The sequence below is a fragment of the Trematomus bernacchii genome, unplaced genomic scaffold, assembly GCF_902827165.1.
Source record: "Trematomus bernacchii unplaced genomic scaffold, fTreBer1.1, whole genome shotgun sequence".
In the NCBI taxonomy this organism is placed as follows: Eukaryota; Metazoa; Chordata; class Actinopteri; order Perciformes; family Nototheniidae; genus Trematomus; species Trematomus bernacchii.
In genome coordinates, this window is record NW_022987581.1 from 2371730 (window position 1) to 2389401 (window position 17672).

Consider the following 17672-nt stretch of genomic DNA (forward strand, 5'->3'; position numbering starts at 1 on the left):
CCTAATCCTTTTTACGTACATTTGAGTTAAAAACAATAAAATACATTATATTCTCTACAACATATGGCAGTGTTTCCAAAGTTGTCCTTCTGACTCAGGCCAGCTCCTGTCTTTCGACAACCCAAAAGCAAGCAATTACATAGTGAGACACAGGGATTGTCATGCAATTAAGGATAAAGATTTTGACACTAAGGCACATCAAATGCTGGCCAGAATGCAGTGATTACTGCGGACCAACTTACTGTTTTGACCAGAAGGCTGGCAGTATTGTCCTTCAGGAGGAATGGCATTGATGCATCCACATGTGTCCCCAGTGATGTTGTCACAGGATGTATACAGTAAACACTCTGGTCACATGACCAACGATACTGATCCTCACATCTGCACTGGTAACCAGAACTGCTCGGAGAGCAAACTTGAGACCAAACAAAAACACAATGAATTTCACACATGTATGAGTTTTTCTAACTGTCATATTAGTAAAGTGTGTTTTAACAACTTGTAGATTCACACTTAGGGTTGACAACACCAACACATATTTCACATATATACATTATTGTATCTGCACCTGTAGAATGTTTACATCAAGGATTTGTGCGTTGTTGAGGATTAAAGGGGTAACGGATGCTTCTCAGAATGGTACTCAGTTGATTATTAGAGTGACATCTGTGGTGCTCAACTCAGCCAAGATGATATATTCAAAGAGAATAGGAGGAGCTGCAGGGAGAGCATTTTAAGGAAAAAAAAATACAGTTGATGTCTCACTTGTAAATAATATTATCATTTGGTTTTTGTTTTATAAAATACTGTCCTTTAAGTCTTACTTGTTGGTGATGGAGTTGTTGGTGATGGAGATGTTGAAGGAAGAGTTGTTGGTGATGGAGTTGTTGAAGGAAGAGTTGTTGGTGATGGAGTTGTTGAAGGAAGAGTTGTTGGTGATGGAGTTGTTGAAGGAAGAGTTGTTGGTGATGGAGTTGTTGTAAGAAGAGTTGTTGGTGATGGAGTTGTTGAAGGAAGAGTTGTTGGTGATGGAGTTGTTGGTGATGGAGTTGTTGAAGGAAGAGTTGTTGGTGATGGAGTTGTTGTAGGAAGAGTTGTTGGTGATGGAGTTGTTGTAAGAAGAGTTGTTGGTGATGGAGTTGTTGTAAGAAGAGTTGTTGGTGATGGAGTTGTTGTAAGAAGGGTTGTTGGTGATGGAGTTGTTGTAAGAAGAGTTGTTGGTGATGGAGTTGTTGTAAGAAGAGTTGTTGGTGATGGAGTTGTTGAAGGAAGAGTTGTCGGTGATGGAGATGTTGAAGGAAGAGTTGTTGGTGATGGAGTTGTTGTAAGACGACAAAGGGTAAAGGCTGTAAGAAGTCAAAGAGAGAGGAGTTCTTAGTTAATTGCTTCTGCATATGATAAGATGCATATTTTAAGAACTAGAGCCATCAGAATGTTTGAAATTCCCCATACTGTACGATTAATGTGACCCAAAGGTGATTTTCGTTTTAGTTTGAGAAAAAAGTTGAATATCAAAATTGGGACTACCGGCACAAACAAAAACATCACTTTTGGTCATCATAAGTGGCCCTAATCCTTTTTGGTGCATTTGAGTTAAAAACAATAAAATACAATTATAGATTCTCTACAACATATGGCAGTGTTTCCAAAGTTGTCCTTCTGACTCAGGCCAGCTCCTGTCTTTCGACAACCCAAAAGCAAGCAATTACATAGTGAGACACAGGGATTGTCATGCAATTAAGGATAAAGATTTGGACAATAAGTCACATCAAATGCTGGTCAGGATGCAGTGATTACTGCGGACCAACTTACTGTTTTGACCAGAAGGCTGGCAGTATTGTCCATCAGGAGGAATGGCATTGATGCATCCACATGTGTCCCCAGTGATGTTGTCACAGGATGTATACTGTAAACACTGGTCACATGACCAACGATACTGATCCTCACATCTGCACTGGTAACCAGAACTGCTCGGAGAACAAACTTGAGACCAAACAAAAACACAATGAATTTCACACATGTAATGAGTTTTTCTAACTGTCATATTAGTAAAGTGTTGTTTTACAACTTGTAGATTCACACTTAGGGTTGACAACACCAACACATATTTCACATATTTACAGTATTGTATCCGCACCTGTAGAAATGTTTACATCAAGGATTGTGCGTTGTTGAGGATAAAGGGGTGGGTAACGGATGCTTCTCAGAATGGTACTCAGTTGATTTATTAGAGTGGACATCTGTGGTGCTCAAACTCAGCCAAGATGATGTATTCAAAGAGAATAGAGAGGAGCTGCAGGGAGAGCATTTGAAAGAAAAAAATACAGTTGATGTCTCACTTGTAAATAATATTATCATTTGTTTTTTTGTTTTATAAAATACTGTCCTTTAAGTGCTTACTTGTTGGTGATGGAGTTGTTGGTGATGGAGTTGTTGGTGATGGAGTTGTTGTAGGAAGAGTTGTTGGTGATGGAGTTGTTGTAGGAAGAGTTGTTGGTGATGGAGTTGTTGTAGGAAGAGTTGTTGGTGATGGAGTTGTTGAAGGAAGAGTTGTTGGTGATGGAGTTGTTGGAAGGAAGAGTTGTTGGTGATGGAGTTGTTGTAAGAAGAGTTGTTGGTGATGGAGGTGTTGTAGGAAGAGTTGTTGGTGATGGAGTTGTTGTAGGAAGAGTTGTTGGTTGATGGAGTTGTTTGTCGGAAGAGTTGTTTGGTGATGGAGTTGTTGAAGGAAGAGTTGTTGGTGATGGAGTTGTGAAGGAAGAGTTGTTGGTGATGGAGTTGTTGTAAGAAGAGTTGTTGGTGATGGAGTTGTTGTAGGAAGAGTTGTTGGTGATGGAGTTGTTGAAGGACGAGTTGTTGGTGATGGAGTTGTTGTAAGAAGAGTTGTTGGTGATGGAGTTGTTGAAGGAAGAGTTGTTGTAGGAAGAGTTGTTGGTGATGGAGTTGTTGAAGGAAGAGTTGTTGGTGATGGAGTTGTTGAAGGAAGAGTTGTTGTAGGAAGAGTTGTTGGTGATGGAGTTGTTGGTGATGGAGTTGTTGAAGGAAGAGTTGTTGGTGATGGAGTTGTTGAAGGAAGAGTTGTTGGTGATGGAGTTGTTGAAGGACGAGTTGTTGGTGATGGAGTTGTTGTAAGAAGAGTTGTTGGTGATGGAGTTGTTGAAGGAAGAGTTGTTGGTGATGGAGTTGTTGGTGATGGAGTTGTTGAAGGAAGAGTTGTTGGTGATGGAGTTGTTGGTGATGGTGTTGTTGAAGGAAGAGTTGTTGGTGATGGAGTTGTTGGTGATGGAGTTGTTGAAGGAAGAGTTGTTGGTGATGGAGTTGTTGAAGGACGAGTTGTTGGTGATGGAGTTGTTGTAAGAAGAGTTGTTGGTGATGGAGTTGTTGAAGGAAGAGTTGTTGGTGATGGAGTTGTTGAAGGAAGAGTTGTTGGTGATGGAGTTGTTGGTGATGGTGTTGTTGAAGGAAGAGTTGTTGGTGATGGAGTTGTTGAAGGAAGAGTTGTTGGTGATGGAGTTGTTGTAGGAAGAGTTGTTGGTGATGGAGTTGTTGAAGGAAGAGTTGTTGGTGATGGAGTTGTTGAAGGACGAGTTGTTGGTGATGGAGTTGTTGTAAGAAGAGTTGTTGGTGATGGAGTTGTTAAAGGAAGAGTTGTTGGTGATGGAGTTGTTGTAGGAAGAGTTGTTGGTGATGGAGTTTTTGAAGGAAGAGTTGTTGGTGATGGAGTTGTTGTAAGAAGTGTTGTTGGTGATGGAGTTGTTGAAGGAAGAGTTGTTGGTGATGGAGTTGTTGTAAGAGGACAAAGGGTAAAGGCTGTAAGAAGTCAAAGAGAGAGGAGTACTTAGTTCATTGCTTCTGCATATGATAAGATGCATATTTTAAAAACTAGAGCCATCAGAATGTTTGAAATTCCCCATACTGTACCATTAATGTGACCCAAAGGTGATTTTCGTTTTAGTTTGAGAAAAAAAGTTGAATATCAAAATTGGGACTACCGGCACAAACAAAAACATCACTTTTGGTCATCATAAGTGGCCCTAATCCTTTTTACGTACATTTGAGTTAAAAACAATAAAATACAATTATAGATTCTCTACAACATATGGCAGTGTTTCCAAAGTTGTCCTTCTAACTCAGGCAAGCTCCTGTCTTTCGACAACCCAAAAGCAAGCAATTACATAGTGAGACACAGGGATTGTCATGCAATTAAGGATAAAGATTTTGACAATAAGGCACATCAAATGCTGGCCAGAATGCAGTGATTACTGCGGACCAACTTACTGTTTTGACCAGAAGGCTGGCAGTATTGTCCTTCAGGAGGAATGGCATTGATGCATCCACATGTGTCCCCAGTGATGTTGTCACAGGATGTATACAGTAAACACTGGTCACATGACCAACGATACTGATCCTCACATCTGCACTGGTAACCAGAACTGCTCGGAGAGCAAACTTGAGACCAAACAAAAACACAATGAATTTCACACATGTAATGAGTTTTTTCTAACTGTCATATTAGTAAAGTGTGTTTTACAACTTGTAGATTCACACTTAGGGTTGACAACACCAACACATATTTCACATATATACATTATTGTATCTGCACCTGTAGAAATGTTTACATCAAGGATTTGTGCGTTGTTGAGGATAAAGGGGTAACGGATGCTTCTCAGAATGGTACTCAGTTGATTTATTAGAGTGACATCTGTGGTGCTCAACTCAGCCAAGATGATATATTCAAAGAGAATAGGAGGAGCTGCAGGGAGAGCATTTTAAGGAAAAAAAAATACAGTTGATGTCTCACTTGTAAATAATATTATCATTTGGTTTTTGTTTTATAAAATACTGTCCTTTAAGTCTTACTTGTTGGTGATGGAGTTGTTGGTGATGGAGATGTTGAAGGAAGAGTTGTTGGTGATGGAGTTGTTGAAGGAAGAGTTGTTGCTGATGGAGTTGTTGAAGGAAGAGTTGTTGGTGATGGAGTTGTTGAAGGAAGAGTTGTTGGTGATGGAGTTGTTGTAAGAAGAGTTGTTGGTGATGGAGTTGTTGAAGGAAGAGTTGTTGGTGATGGAGTTGTTGGTGATGGAGTTGTTGAAGGAAGAGTTGTTGGTGATGGAGTTGTTGTAGGAAGAGTTGTTGGTGATGGAGTTGTTGTAAGAAGAGTTGTTGGTGATGGAGTTGTTGTAAGAAGAGTTGTTGGTGATGGAGTTGTTGTAAGAAGAGTTGTTGGTGATGGAGTTGTTTGTAAGAAGAGTTGTTGGTGATGGAGTTGTTGTAAGAAGAGTTGTTGGTGATGGAGTTGTTGAAGGAAGAGTTGTCGGTGATGGAGATGTTGAAGGAAGAGTTGTTGGTGATGGAGTTGTTGTAAGACGACAAAGGGTAAAGGCTGTAAGAAGTCAAAGAGAGAGGAGTTCTTAGTTAATTGCTTCTGCATATGATAAGATGCATATTTTAAGAACTAGAGCCATCAGAATGTTTGAAATTCCCCATACTGTACGATTAATGTGACCCAAAGGTGATTTTCGTTTTAGTTTGAGAAAAAAAGTTGAATATCAAAATTGGGACTACCGGCACAAACAAAAACATCACTTTTGGTCATCATAAGTGGCCCTAATCCTTTTTGCGTGCATTTGAGTTAAAAACAATAAAATACAATTATAGATTCTCTACAACATATGGCAGTGTTTCCAAAGTTGTCCTTCTGACTCAGGCCAGCTCCTGTCTTTCGACAACCCAAAAGCAAGCAATTACATAGTGAGACACAGGGATTGTCATGCAATTAAGGATAAAGATTTGGACAATAAGTCACATCAAATGCTGGTCAGGATGCAGTGATTACTGCGGACCAACTTACTGTTTTGACCAGAAGGCTGGCAGTATTGTCCATCAGGAGGAATGGCATTGATGCATCCACATGTGTCCCCAGTGATGTTGTCACAGGATGTATACTGTAAACACTGGTCACATGACCAACGATACTGATCCTCACATCTGCACTGGTAACCAGAACTGCTCGGAGAACAAACTTGAGACCAAACAAAAACACAATGAATTTCACACATGTAATGAGTTTTTCTAACTGTCATATTAGTAAAGTGTGTTTTACAACTTGTAGATTCACACTTAGGGTTGACAACACCAACACATATTTCACATATTTACAGTATTGTATCCGCACCTGTAGAAATGTTTACATCAAGGATTTGTGCGTTGTTGAGGATAAAGGGGTAACGGATGCTTCTCAGAATGGTACTCAGTTGATTTATTAGAGTGACATCTGTGGTGCTCAACTCAGCCAAGATGATGTATTCAAAGAGAATAGGAGGAGCTGCAGGGAGAGCATTTGAAAGAAAAAAAATACAGTTGATGTCTCACTTGTAAATAATATTATCATTTGTTTTTTGTTTTATAAAATACTGTCCTTTAAGTCTTACTTGTTGGTGATCGAGTTGTTGGTGATGGAGTTGTTGTAAGAAGAGTTGTTGGTGATGGAGTTGTTGTAGGAAGAGTTGTTGGTGATGGAGTTGTTGTAGGAAGAGTTGTTGGTGATGGAGTTGTTGAAGGAAGAGTTGTTGGTGATGGAGTTGTTGAAGGAAGAGTTGTTGGTGATGGAGTTGTTGTAAGAAGAGTTGTTGGTGATGGAGTTGTTGTAGGAAGAGTTGTTGGTGATGGAGTTGTTGAAGGACGAGTTGTTGGTGATGGAGTTGTTGTAAGAAGAGTTGTTGGTGATGGAGTTGTTGAAGGAAGAGTTGTTGTAGGAAGAGTTGTTGGTGATGGAGTTGTTGAAGGAAGAGTTGTTGGTGATGGAGTTGTTGAAGGAAGAGTTGTTGTAGGAAGAGTTGTTGGTGATGGAGTTGTTGGTGATGGAGTTGTTGAAGGAAGAGTTGTTGGTGATGGAGTTGTTGGTGATGGAGTTGTTGAAGGAAGAGTTGTTGGTGATGGAGTTGTTGAAGGACGAGTTGTTGGTGATGGAGTTGTTGTAAGAAGAGTTGTTGGTGATGGAGTTGTTGAAGGAAGAGTTGTTGGTGATGGAGTTGTTGGTGATGGAGTTGTTGGTGATGGAGTTGTTGAAGGAAGAGTTAAGAGTTGTGGTGATGGAGTGTTGTTGGTGATGGTGTTGTTGAAGGAAGAGTTGTTGGTGATGGAGTTGTTGGTGATGGAGTTGTTGAAGGAAGAGTTGTTGGTGATGGAGTTGTTGAAGGACGAGTTGTTGGTGATGGAGTTGTTGTAAGAAGAGTTGTTGGTGATGGAGTTGTTGAAGGAAGAGTTGTTGGTGATGGAGTTGTTGAAGGAAGAGTTGTTGGTGATGGAGTTGTTGGTGATGGTGTTGTTGAAGGAAGAGTTGTTGGTGATGGAGTTGTTGAAGGAAGAGTTGTTGGTGATGGAGTTGTTGTAGGAAGAGTTGTTGGTGATGGAGTTGTTTGAAGGAAGAGTTGTTGGTGATGGAGTTGTTGAAGGACGAGTTGTTGGTGATGGAGTTGTTGTAAGAAGAGTTGTTGGTGATGGAGTTGTTAAAGGAAGAGTTGTTGGTGATGGAGTTGTTGTAGGAAGAGTTGTTGGTGATGGAGTTTTTGAAGGAAGAGTTGTTGGTGATGGAGTTGTTGTAAGAAGAGTTGTTGGTGATGGAGTTGTTGAAGGAAGAGTTGTTGGTGATGGAGTTGTTGTAAGAGGACAAAGGGTAAAGGCTGTAAGAAGTCAAAGAGAGAGGAGTACTTAGTTCATTGCTTCTGCATATGATAAGATGCATATTTTAAAAACTAGAGCCATCAGAATGTTTGAAATTCCCCATACTGTACCATTAATGTGACCCAAAGGTGATTTTCGTTTTAGTTTGAGAAAAAAAGTTGAATATCAAAATTGGGACTACCGGCACAAACAAAAACATCACTTTTGGTCATCATAAGTGGCCCTAATCCTTTTTACGTACATTTGAGTTAAAAACAATAAAATACAATTATAGATTCTCTACAACATATGGCAGTGTTTCCAAAGTTGTCCTTCTAACTCAGGCAAGCTCCTGTCTTTCGACAACCCAAAAGCAAGCAATTACATAGTGAGACACAGGGATTGTCATGCAATTAAGGATAAAGATTTTGACAATAAGGCACATCAAATGCTGGCCAGAATGCAGTGATTACTGCGGACCAACTTACTGTTTTGACCAGAAGGCTGGCAGTATTGTCCTTCAGGAGGAATGGCATTGATGCATCCACATGTGTCCCCAGTGATGTTGTCACAGGATGTATACAGTAAACACTGGTCACATGACCAACGATACTGATCCTCACATCTGCACTGGTAACCAGAACTGCTCGGAGAGCAAACTTGAGACCAAACAAAAACACAATGAATTTCACACATGTAATGAGTTTTTCTAACTGTCATATTAGTAAAGTGTGTTTTACAACTTGTAGATTCACACTTAGGGTTGACAACACCAACACATATTTCACATATATACATTATTGTATCTGCACCTGTAGAAATGTTTACATCAAGGATTTGTGCGTTGTTGAGGATAAAGGGGTAACGGATGCTTCTCAGAATGGTACTCAGTTGATTTATTAGAGTGACATCTGTGGTGCTCAACTCAGCCAAGATGATATATTCAAAGAGAATAGGAGGAGCTGCAGGGAGAGCATTTTAAGGAAAAAAAAATACAGTTGATGTCTCACTTGTAAATAATATTATCATTTGGTTTTTGTTTTATAAAATACTGTCCTTTAAGTCTTACTTGTTGGTGATGGAGTTGTTGGTGATGGAGATGTTGAAGGAAGAGTTGTTGGTGATGGAGTTGTTGAAGGAAGAGTGTTGCTGATGGAGTTGTTGAAGGAAAGAGTTGTTGGTGATGGAGTTGTTGAGGAAGAGTTGTTGGTGATGGAGTTGTTGTAAGAAGAGTTGTTGGTGATGGAGTTGTTGAAGGAAGAGTTGTTGGTGATGGAGTTGTTGGTGATGGAGTTGTTGAAGGAAGAGTTGTTGGTGATGGAGTTGTTGTAGGAAGAGTTGTTGGTGATGGAGTTGTTGTAGAAGAGTTGTGGTGAGGAGTAAGATGTTGGTGATGGAGTTGTTGTAAGAAGAGTTGTTGGTGATGGAGTTGTTAAAGGAAGAGTTGTTGGTGATGGAGTTGTTGTAGGAAGAGTTGTTGGTGATGGAGTTTTTGAAGGAAGAGTTGTTGGTGATGGAGTTGTTGTAAGAAGAGTTGTTGGTGATGGAGTTGTTGAAGGAAGAGTTGTTGGTGATGGAGTTGTTGTAAGACGGACAAAGGGTAAAGGCTTGTAAGAAGTCAAAGAGAGAGGAGTACTTAGTTCATTGCTTCTGCATATGATAAGATGCATATTTTAAGAACTAGAGCCATCAGAATGTTTGAAATTCCCCATACTGTACGATTAATGTGACCCAAAGGTGATTTTCGTTTTAGTTTGAGAAAAAAAGTTGAATATCAAAATTGGGACTACCGGCACAAACAAAAACATCACTTTTTGTCATCATAAGTGGCCCTAATCCTTTTTGCGTGCATTTGAGTTAAAAACAATAAAATACAATTATAGATTCTCTACAACATATGGCAGTGTTTCCAAAGTTGTCCTTCTGACTCAGGCCAGCTCCTGTCTTTCGACAACCCAAAAGCAAGCAATTACATAGTGAGACACAGGGATTGTCATGCAATTAAGGATAAAGATTTGGACAATAAGTCACATCAAATGCTGGTCAGGATGCAGTGATTACTGCGGACCAACTTACTGTTTTGACCAGAAGGCTGGCAGTATTGTCCATCAGGAGGAATGGCATTGATGCATCCACATGTGTCCCCAGTGATGTTGTCACAGGATGTATACTGTAAACACTGGTCACATGACCAACGATACTGATCCTCACATCTGCACTGGTAACCAGAACTGCTCGGAGAACAAACTTGAGACCAAACAAAAACACAATGAATTTCACACATGTAATGAGTTTTTCTAACTGTCATATTAGTAAAGTGTGTTTTACAACTTGTAGATTCACACTTAGGGTTGACAACACCAACACATATTTCACATATTTACAGTATTGTATCCTGCACCTGTAGAAATGTTTACATCAAGGATTTGTGCGTTGTTGAGGATAAAGGGGTAACGGATGCTTCTCAGAATGGTACTCAGTTGATTTATTAGAGTGACATCTGTGGTGCTCAACTCAGCCAAGATGATGTATTCAAAGAGAATAGGAGGAGCTGCAGGGAGAGCATTGAAAGAAAAAAAATACAGTTGATGTCTCACTTGTAAATAATATTATCATTTGTTTTTGTTTTATAAAATACTGTCCTTTAAGTCTTACTTGTTGGTGATGGAGTTGTTGGTGATGGAGTTGTTGTAAGAAGAGTTGTTGGTGATGGAGTTGTTGTAGGAAGAGTTGTTGGTGATGGAGTTGTTGTAGGAAGAGTTGTTGGTGATGGAGTTGTTGAAGGAAGAGTTGTTGGTGATGGAGTTGTTGAAGGAAGAGTTGTTGGTGATGGAGTTGTTGTAAGAAGAGTTGTTGGTGATGGAGTTGTTGTAGGAAGAGTTGTGTTGGTGATGGAGTTGTTGTAAGAAGAGTTGTTGATGATGGAGTTGTTGTAAGTGGACAAAGGGTAAAGGCTGTAAGAAGTCAAAGAGAGAGGAGTTCTTAGTTCATTGCTTCTGCATATGATAAGATGCATATTTTAATGAACTAGAGCCATCAGAATGTTTGAAATTCCCCATACTGTACGTTTAATGTGACCCAAAGGTGATTTTCGTTTTAGTTTGAGAAAAAAAGTTGAATATCATAATTGGGACTACCGGCACAAACAAAATACATCACTTTTTGTCATCATAAGTGGCCCCTAATCCTTTTTGCGTGCATTTGAGTTAAAAACAATAAAATACAATTATAGATTCTCTACAACATATGGCAGTGTTTCCAAAGTTGTCCTTCTGAACTCAGGCCAGCTCCTGTCTTTCGACAACCCAAAAGCAAGCAATTACATAGTGAGACACAGGGATTGTCATGCAATTAAGGATAAAGACTTTGGACAATAAGTCACATCAAATGCTGGTCCAGGATGCAGTGATTACTGCGGACCAACTTACTGTTTTGACCAGAAGGCTGGCAGTATTGTCCATCAGGAGGAATGGCATTGATGCATCCACATGTGTCCCCAGTGATGTTGTCACAGGATGTATACTGTAAACACTGGTCACATGACCAACGATACTGATCCTCACATCTGCACTGGTAACCAGAACTGCTCAGAGAGCAAACTGGAGACCAAACAAAAACACAATGAATTTCACACATGTAATGAGTTTTTCTAACTGTCATATTAGTAAAGTGTGTTTTACAACTTGTAGATTCACACTTAGGGTTGACAAAACCAACACATATTTCACATATTTACAGTATTGTATCTGCACCTGTAGAAATGTTTACATCAAGGATTTGTGCATTGTTGAGGATAAAGGGGTCACGGATGCTTCTCAGAATGGTACTCAGTTGATTTATTAGAGTGACATCTGTGGTGCTCAACTCAGCCAAGATGATGTATTCAAAGAGAATAGGAGGAGCTGCAGGAAGAGCATTTTAAAGAAAAAAAAAGACAGTTCATGTCTCACTTGTAAATAATATTATCATTTGGTTTTTGTTTTATAAAATACTGTCCTTTAAGTCTTACTTGTTGGTGATGGAGTTGTTGAAGGAAGAGTTGTTGGTGATGGAGTTGTTGGTGATGGAGTTGTTGAAGGAAGAGTTTTTGGTGATGGAGTTGTTGGTGATGGAGTTGTTGAAGGAAGAGTTGTTGGTGATGGAGTTGTTGTAAGAGGACAAAGGGTAAAGACTGTAAGAAGTCAAAGAGAGAGGAGTTCTTAGTTAATTGCTTCTGCATATGATAAGATGCATATTTTAAGAACTAGAGCTATCAGAATGTTTGAAATTCCCCATACTGTACGATTAATGTGACCCAAAGGTGATTTTCGTTTCAGTTTGAGAAAAAAAGTTGAATATCACAATTGGGACTACCGGCACAAAATACATCACTTTTGGTCATCATAAGGGGCCTCAGTGGCGTAACAAGGTTGTGATTGGCCCCGGTGCAAATATTGTTTTGGGGCCCCCCCCCCCCCCATCGCCCCAAACATAAGCGCACGCTGATGCGCTCACACACGCACGGACATACACAACCACTCAGAAGCGCCACGTGTAGGCTATCAACAACAGCCTGCCCTGGCCTCAGACCACCACAGCCTGACAACGGCACAGCGAACTAAGAAGAGGACTAAACCTGTTTCCTTGATGTTTGTCTCTGGGGAATTGGCCGGTAGGCCTACATAGACTGGTTGCTATAATATAGCTTTTGATCTTGGCGTCGGGGGTCTCAATAGCGCCATAGAGTCCCCTATCGGTTGGGGCCCTTGGGGGAACTGTTGGACCACTGCCGGGCACAGCCAAATCCAGCCTCCCCTCCTGGCTGGCTGGAGAAGAAGGTTGCACAGCCACGGCCACGGATACAGCTTCACTTGTGGAGCTAGATGGCAATGATGGTGGTGAGCTATCGTTAGCCTCCGGCTCCGGCTGCCGCTGCACATCAACATTGCTAACGTTAGCGCTCGATTTCGAGGACGATGTATGACAAAACAAATTGTCTAATTTAGTCAGTTTAGCTGTTACATCTCCTTGTTCTCTCTTGTCCTTTCTCTTTTGAGCGCTGCACTTGTGCTTTGGTTTGCTGTACATTATATATGCAAGCTATTACATTTTTTATAATGCTGCCGAACTTGCTGCTGCTAGCTACAGTACAGTACAGGTTGATTAAATGGTTTGCTCGTCACGCAAGGTATCACATGACATGAAATGGAGTAAGGTCATTGGAGAGACAAATTACAAATTAATTTAGGTTGCTTGGTTACTTTGAAGACTGAGTGAACCGGTCAATGCCATTGGGGCCCCAAAAATAAAATGTAGAAATCTTTTTTTTAAAAAATAATTTAAAAACTTTTTTATTTATTTGTATTTGCATGGGCCCCTGGCCGGCTTTGGGCCCTGGTGCGTTGCACCAGCTGCACCGTCGATAGTTATAGGCCCTAATCCTTTTTGCGTGCATTTGAGTTAAAAACAATAAAATACAATTATAGATTCTCTACAACATATGGCAGTGTTTCCAAAGTTGTCCTTCTGACTCAGGCCAGCTCCTGTCTTTCGACAACCCAAAAGCAAGCAATTACATAGTGAGACACAGGGATTGTCATGCAATTAAGGATAAAGATTTGGACAATAAGTCACATCAAATGCTGGCCAGGATGCAGTGATTACTGCGGACCAACTTACTGTTTTGACCAGAAGGCTGGCAGTATTGTCCATCAGGAGGAATGGCATTGATGCATCCACATGTGTCCCCAGTGATGTTGTCACAGGATGTATACTGTAAACACTGGTCACATGACCAACCATACTGATCCTCACATCTGCACTGGTAACCAGAACTGCTCGGAGAACAAACTTGAGACCAAACAAAAACACAATGAATTTCACACATGTAATGAGTTTTTCTAACTGTCATATTAGTAAAGTGTGTTTTACAACTTGTAGATTCACACTTAGGGTTGACAACACCAACACATATTTCACATATTTACAGTATTGTATCCGCACCTGTAGAAATGTTTATATCAAGGATTTGTGCGTTGTTGAGGATAAAGGGGTAACGGATGCTTCTCAGAATGGTACTCAGTTGATTTATTAGAGTGACATCTGTGGTGCTCAACTCAGCCAAGATGATGTATTCAAAGAGAATAGGAGGAGCTGCAGGGAGAGCATTTGAAAGAAAAAAAATACAGTTGATGTGTCACTTGTAAATAATATTATCATTTGTTTTTTGTTTTATAAAATACTGTCCTTTAAGTCTTACTTGTTGGTGATGGAGTTGTTGGTGATGGAGTTGTTGTAAGAAGAGTTGTTGGTGATGGAGTTGTTGTAGGAAGAGTTGTTGGTGATGGAGTTTTTGTAGGAAGAGTTGTTGGTGATGGAGTTGTTGAAGGAAGAGTTGTTGGTGATGGAGTTGTTGAAGGAAGAGTTGTTGGTGATGGAGTTGTTGTAAGAAGAGTTGTTGGTGATGGAGTTGTTGTAGGAAGAGTTGTTGGTGATGGAGTTGTTGTAAGAAGAGTTGTTGGTGATGGAGTTGTTGGTGATGGAGTTGTTGAAGGAAGAGTTGTTGGTGATGGAGTTGTTGAAGGAAGAGTTGTTGATGATGGAGTTGTTGTAAGAGGACAAAGGGTAAAGGCTGTAAGAAGTCAAAGAGAGAGGAGTTCTTAGTTCATTGCTTCTGCATATGATAAGATGCATATTTTATGAACTAGAGCCATCAGAATGTTTGAAATTCCCCAAACTGTACGTTTAATGTGACCCAAAGGTGATTTTCGTTTTAGTTTGAGAAAACAAGTTGAATATCATAATTGGGACTACCGGCACAAACAAAATACATCACTCTTGGTCATCATAAGTGACCCTAATCCTTTTTACGTACATTTGAGTTAAAAACAATAAAATACAATTATAGATTCTCTACAACATATGGCAGTGTTTCCAAAGTTGTCCTTCTAACTCAGGCCAGCTCCTGTCTTTCGACAACCCAAAAGCAAGCAATGAAACAGGGATTGTCATGCAATTAAGGATAAAGACTTTGACAATAAGGCACATCAAATGCTGGCCAGAATGCAGTGATTACTGCGGACCAACTTACTGTTTTGACCAGAAGGCTGGCAGTATTGTCCATCAGGAGGAATGGCATTGATGCATCCACATGTGTCCCCAGTGATGTTGTCACAGGATGTATACTGTAAACACTGGTCACATGACCAACGATACTGATCCTCACATCTGCACTGGTAACCAGAACTGCTCGGAGAACAAACTTGAGACCATACAAAAACACAATGAATTTCAAACATGTAATGAGTTTTTCTAACTGTCATATTAGTAAAGTGTGTTTTACAACTTGTAGATTCACACTTAGGGTTGACAACACCAACACATATTTCACATATTTACAGTATTGTATCCGCACCTGTAGAAATGTTTACATCAAGGATTTGTGCGTTGTTGAGGATAAAGGGGTAACGGATGCTTCTCAGAATGGTACTCAGTTGATTTATTAGAGTGACATCTGTGGTGCTCAACTCAGCCAAGATGATGTATTCAAAGAGAATAGGAGGAGCTGCAGGGAGAGCATTTGAAAGAAAAAAAATACAGTTGATGTCTCACTTGTAAATAATATTATCATTTGTTTTTTGTTTTATAAAATACTGTCCTTTAAGTCTTACTTGTTGGTGATGGAGTTGTTGGTGATGGAGTTGTTGTAAGAAGAGTTGTTGGTGATGGAGTTGTTGTAGGAAGAGTTGTTGGTGATGGAGTTATTGTAGGAAGAGTTGTTGGTGATGGAGTTGTTGAAGGAAGAGTTGTTGGTGATGGAGTTGTTGAAGGAAGAGTTGTTGGTGATGGAGTTGTTGTAAGAAGAGTTGTTGGTGATGGAGTTGTTGTAGGAAGAGTTGTTGGTGATGGAGTTGTTGTAAGAAGAGTTGTTGATGATGGAGTTGTTGTAAGTGGACAAAGGGTAAAGGCTGTAAGAAGTCAAAGAGAGAGGAGTTCTTAGTTCATTGCTTCTGCATATGATAAGATGCATATTTTATGAACTAGAGCCATCAGAATGTTTGAAATTCCCCAAACTGTACGTTTAATGTGACCCAAAGGTGATTTTCGTTTTAGTTTGAGAAAACAAGTTGAATATCATAATTGGGACTACCGGCACAAACAAAATACATCACTTTTGGTCATCATAAGTGGCCCTAATCCTTTTTACGTACATTTGAGTTAAAAACAATAAAATACAATTATAGATTCTCTACAACATATGGCAGTGTTTCCAAAGTTGTCCTTCTAACTCAGGCCAGCTCCTGTCTTTCGACAACCCAAAAGCAAGCAATGACACAGGGATTGTCATGCAATTAAGGATAAAGACTTTGACAATAAGGCACATCAAATGCTGGCCAGAATGCAGTGATTACTGCGGACCAACTTACTGTTTTGACCAGAAGGCTGGCAGTATTGTCCATCAGGAGGAATGGCATTGATGCATCCACATGTGTCCCCAGTGATGTTGTCACAGGATGTATACTGTAAACACTGGTCACATGACCAACGATACTGATCCTCACATCTGCACTGGTAACCAGAACTGCTCGGAGAGCAAACTGGAGACCAAACAAAAACACAATGAATTTCACACATGTAATGAGTTTTTCTAACTGTCATATTAGTAAAGTGTGTTTTACAACTTGTAGATTCACACTTAGGGTTGACAAAACCAACACATATTTCACATATTTACAGTATTGTATCTGCACCTGTAGAAATGTTTACATCAAGGATTTGTGCATTGTTGAGGATAAAGGGGTCACGGATGCTTCTCAGAATGGTACTCAGTTGATTTATTAGAGTGACATCTGTGGTGCTCAACTCAGCCAAGATGATGTATTCAAAGAGAATAGGAGGAGCTGCAGGAAGAGCATTTTAAAGAAAAAAAAGACAGTTGATGTCTCACTTGTAAATAATATTATCATTTGGTTTTTGTTTTATAAAATACTGTCCTTTAAGTCTTACTTGTTGGTGATGGAGTTGTTGAAGGAAGAGTTGTTGGTGATGGAGTTGTTGGTGATGGAGTTGTTGGTGATGGAGTTGTTGAAGGAAGAGTTTTTGGTGATGGAGTTGTTGGTGATGGAGTTGTTGAAGGAAGAGTTGTTGGTGATGGAGTTGTTGTAAGAGGACAAAGGGTAAAGACTGTAAGAAGTAAAAGAGAGATGAGTTCTTAGTTAATTGCTTCTGCATTTGATAAGATGCATATTTTAAGAGCTTGAAAAAGGGCTATCAGAATATAAAAAGATGTTATACTGTACAATAAATGTGACCAAATGAATTAGTGATAATAATATCATGATACCTATAGACATTTAAAAAAAGAAATATAACAATATTACGCTTTAGTGGAATCTATCTTTACATTTGATTATTGTGCGTTGTATCTGTTTACTGCTAATAAAAATAGATATACAAGAAAGATAAAGAAAAGTCTGTTCCCATAACCAAAGTGAAAAAGGAAAATGATGGATTGTTAACATGACATTATTACATTACATTGCATTTAGCTGACGCTTTTATCCAAAGCGACTTACAATAAGTGCATTCGACCAAGAAGATACAAACTTGAAGAAAACAGAATCATATAAGTACATCAGGTTTCATAGAGCCAAAACATTTCAAGTGGTACTCAACTGGCTTTAGATAAGCCAGTCCTTTATTAGTATATAAGTGCTTTGTTAGCAATTCTTTGTTAGTAATTCTATCGCTCGAAGTGGAGTCGAAAGAGATGTGTTTTCAGTCTGCGCCGGTCAATGGGGAGCTCATTCCACCATTTTGGAGCCAGGATAGCAAACCGACGTGTTTTTGCTGATGGGAACTTGGGTCCCCCTCGCAGTGCGGCTGCAGCGAGCCGTTTGGCTGATGCAGAGCGGAGTGCACGTGCTGGGGTGTACAGTTTAACCATGTCCTGGATGTAGGAAGGGCCAGATCCATTCACAGCATGGTACGCAAGTACCATTGTCTTGAAGTGGATTCTAGCAGTTACTGGA

General features: G+C 39.8%; 7 long non-coding RNA genes across 7 annotated transcripts; all 7 read right to left on the reverse strand.

The window, feature by feature from the left end:
* Positions 1-1205: 1205 nt before the first annotated feature.
* On the reverse strand, positions 1206-2163 carry LOC117479943. The gene is made up of 3 exons (XR_004555616.1): positions 2138-2163; positions 1813-1983; positions 1206-1346 (listed from the first exon to the last, which is right to left on the reverse strand). It is a non-coding gene; the product is annotated as an uncharacterized LOC117479943 (long non-coding RNA).
* Positions 2164-3717: 1554 nt separating this feature from the next.
* Positions 3718-4900, reverse strand: LOC117479935. Its single transcript, XR_004555607.1, has 4 exons — positions 4861-4900; positions 4604-4753; positions 4279-4449; positions 3718-3810 (listed from the first exon to the last, which is right to left on the reverse strand). It is a non-coding gene; the product is annotated as an uncharacterized LOC117479935 (long non-coding RNA).
* Positions 4901-5242: 342 nt separating this feature from the next.
* On the reverse strand, positions 5243-6459 carry LOC117479941. Its single transcript, XR_004555614.1, has 4 exons — positions 6432-6459; positions 6176-6325; positions 5852-6022; positions 5243-5383 (listed from the first exon to the last, which is right to left on the reverse strand). It is a non-coding gene; the product is annotated as an uncharacterized LOC117479941 (long non-coding RNA).
* Positions 6460-7511: 1052 nt separating this feature from the next.
* On the reverse strand, positions 7512-8771 carry LOC117479934. Its single transcript, XR_004555606.1, has 4 exons — positions 8732-8771; positions 8475-8624; positions 8151-8321; positions 7512-7682 (listed from the first exon to the last, which is right to left on the reverse strand). It is a non-coding gene; the product is annotated as an uncharacterized LOC117479934 (long non-coding RNA).
* Positions 8772-9252: 481 nt separating this feature from the next.
* On the reverse strand, positions 9253-10376 carry LOC117479940. The gene is made up of 4 exons (XR_004555613.1): positions 10318-10376; positions 10064-10213; positions 9739-9909; positions 9253-9269 (listed from the first exon to the last, which is right to left on the reverse strand). It is a non-coding gene; the product is annotated as an uncharacterized LOC117479940 (long non-coding RNA).
* Positions 10377-14176: 3800 nt separating this feature from the next.
* On the reverse strand, positions 14177-15370 carry LOC117479938. Its single transcript, XR_004555611.1, has 4 exons — positions 15312-15370; positions 15056-15205; positions 14732-14902; positions 14177-14272 (listed from the first exon to the last, which is right to left on the reverse strand). It is a non-coding gene; the product is annotated as an uncharacterized LOC117479938 (long non-coding RNA).
* Positions 15371-15589: 219 nt separating this feature from the next.
* LOC117479939 lies at positions 15590-16689 on the reverse strand. The gene is made up of 4 exons (XR_004555612.1): positions 16648-16689; positions 16392-16541; positions 16068-16238; positions 15590-15608 (listed from the first exon to the last, which is right to left on the reverse strand). It is a non-coding gene; the product is annotated as an uncharacterized LOC117479939 (long non-coding RNA).
* Positions 16690-17672: the final 983 nt, after the last annotated feature.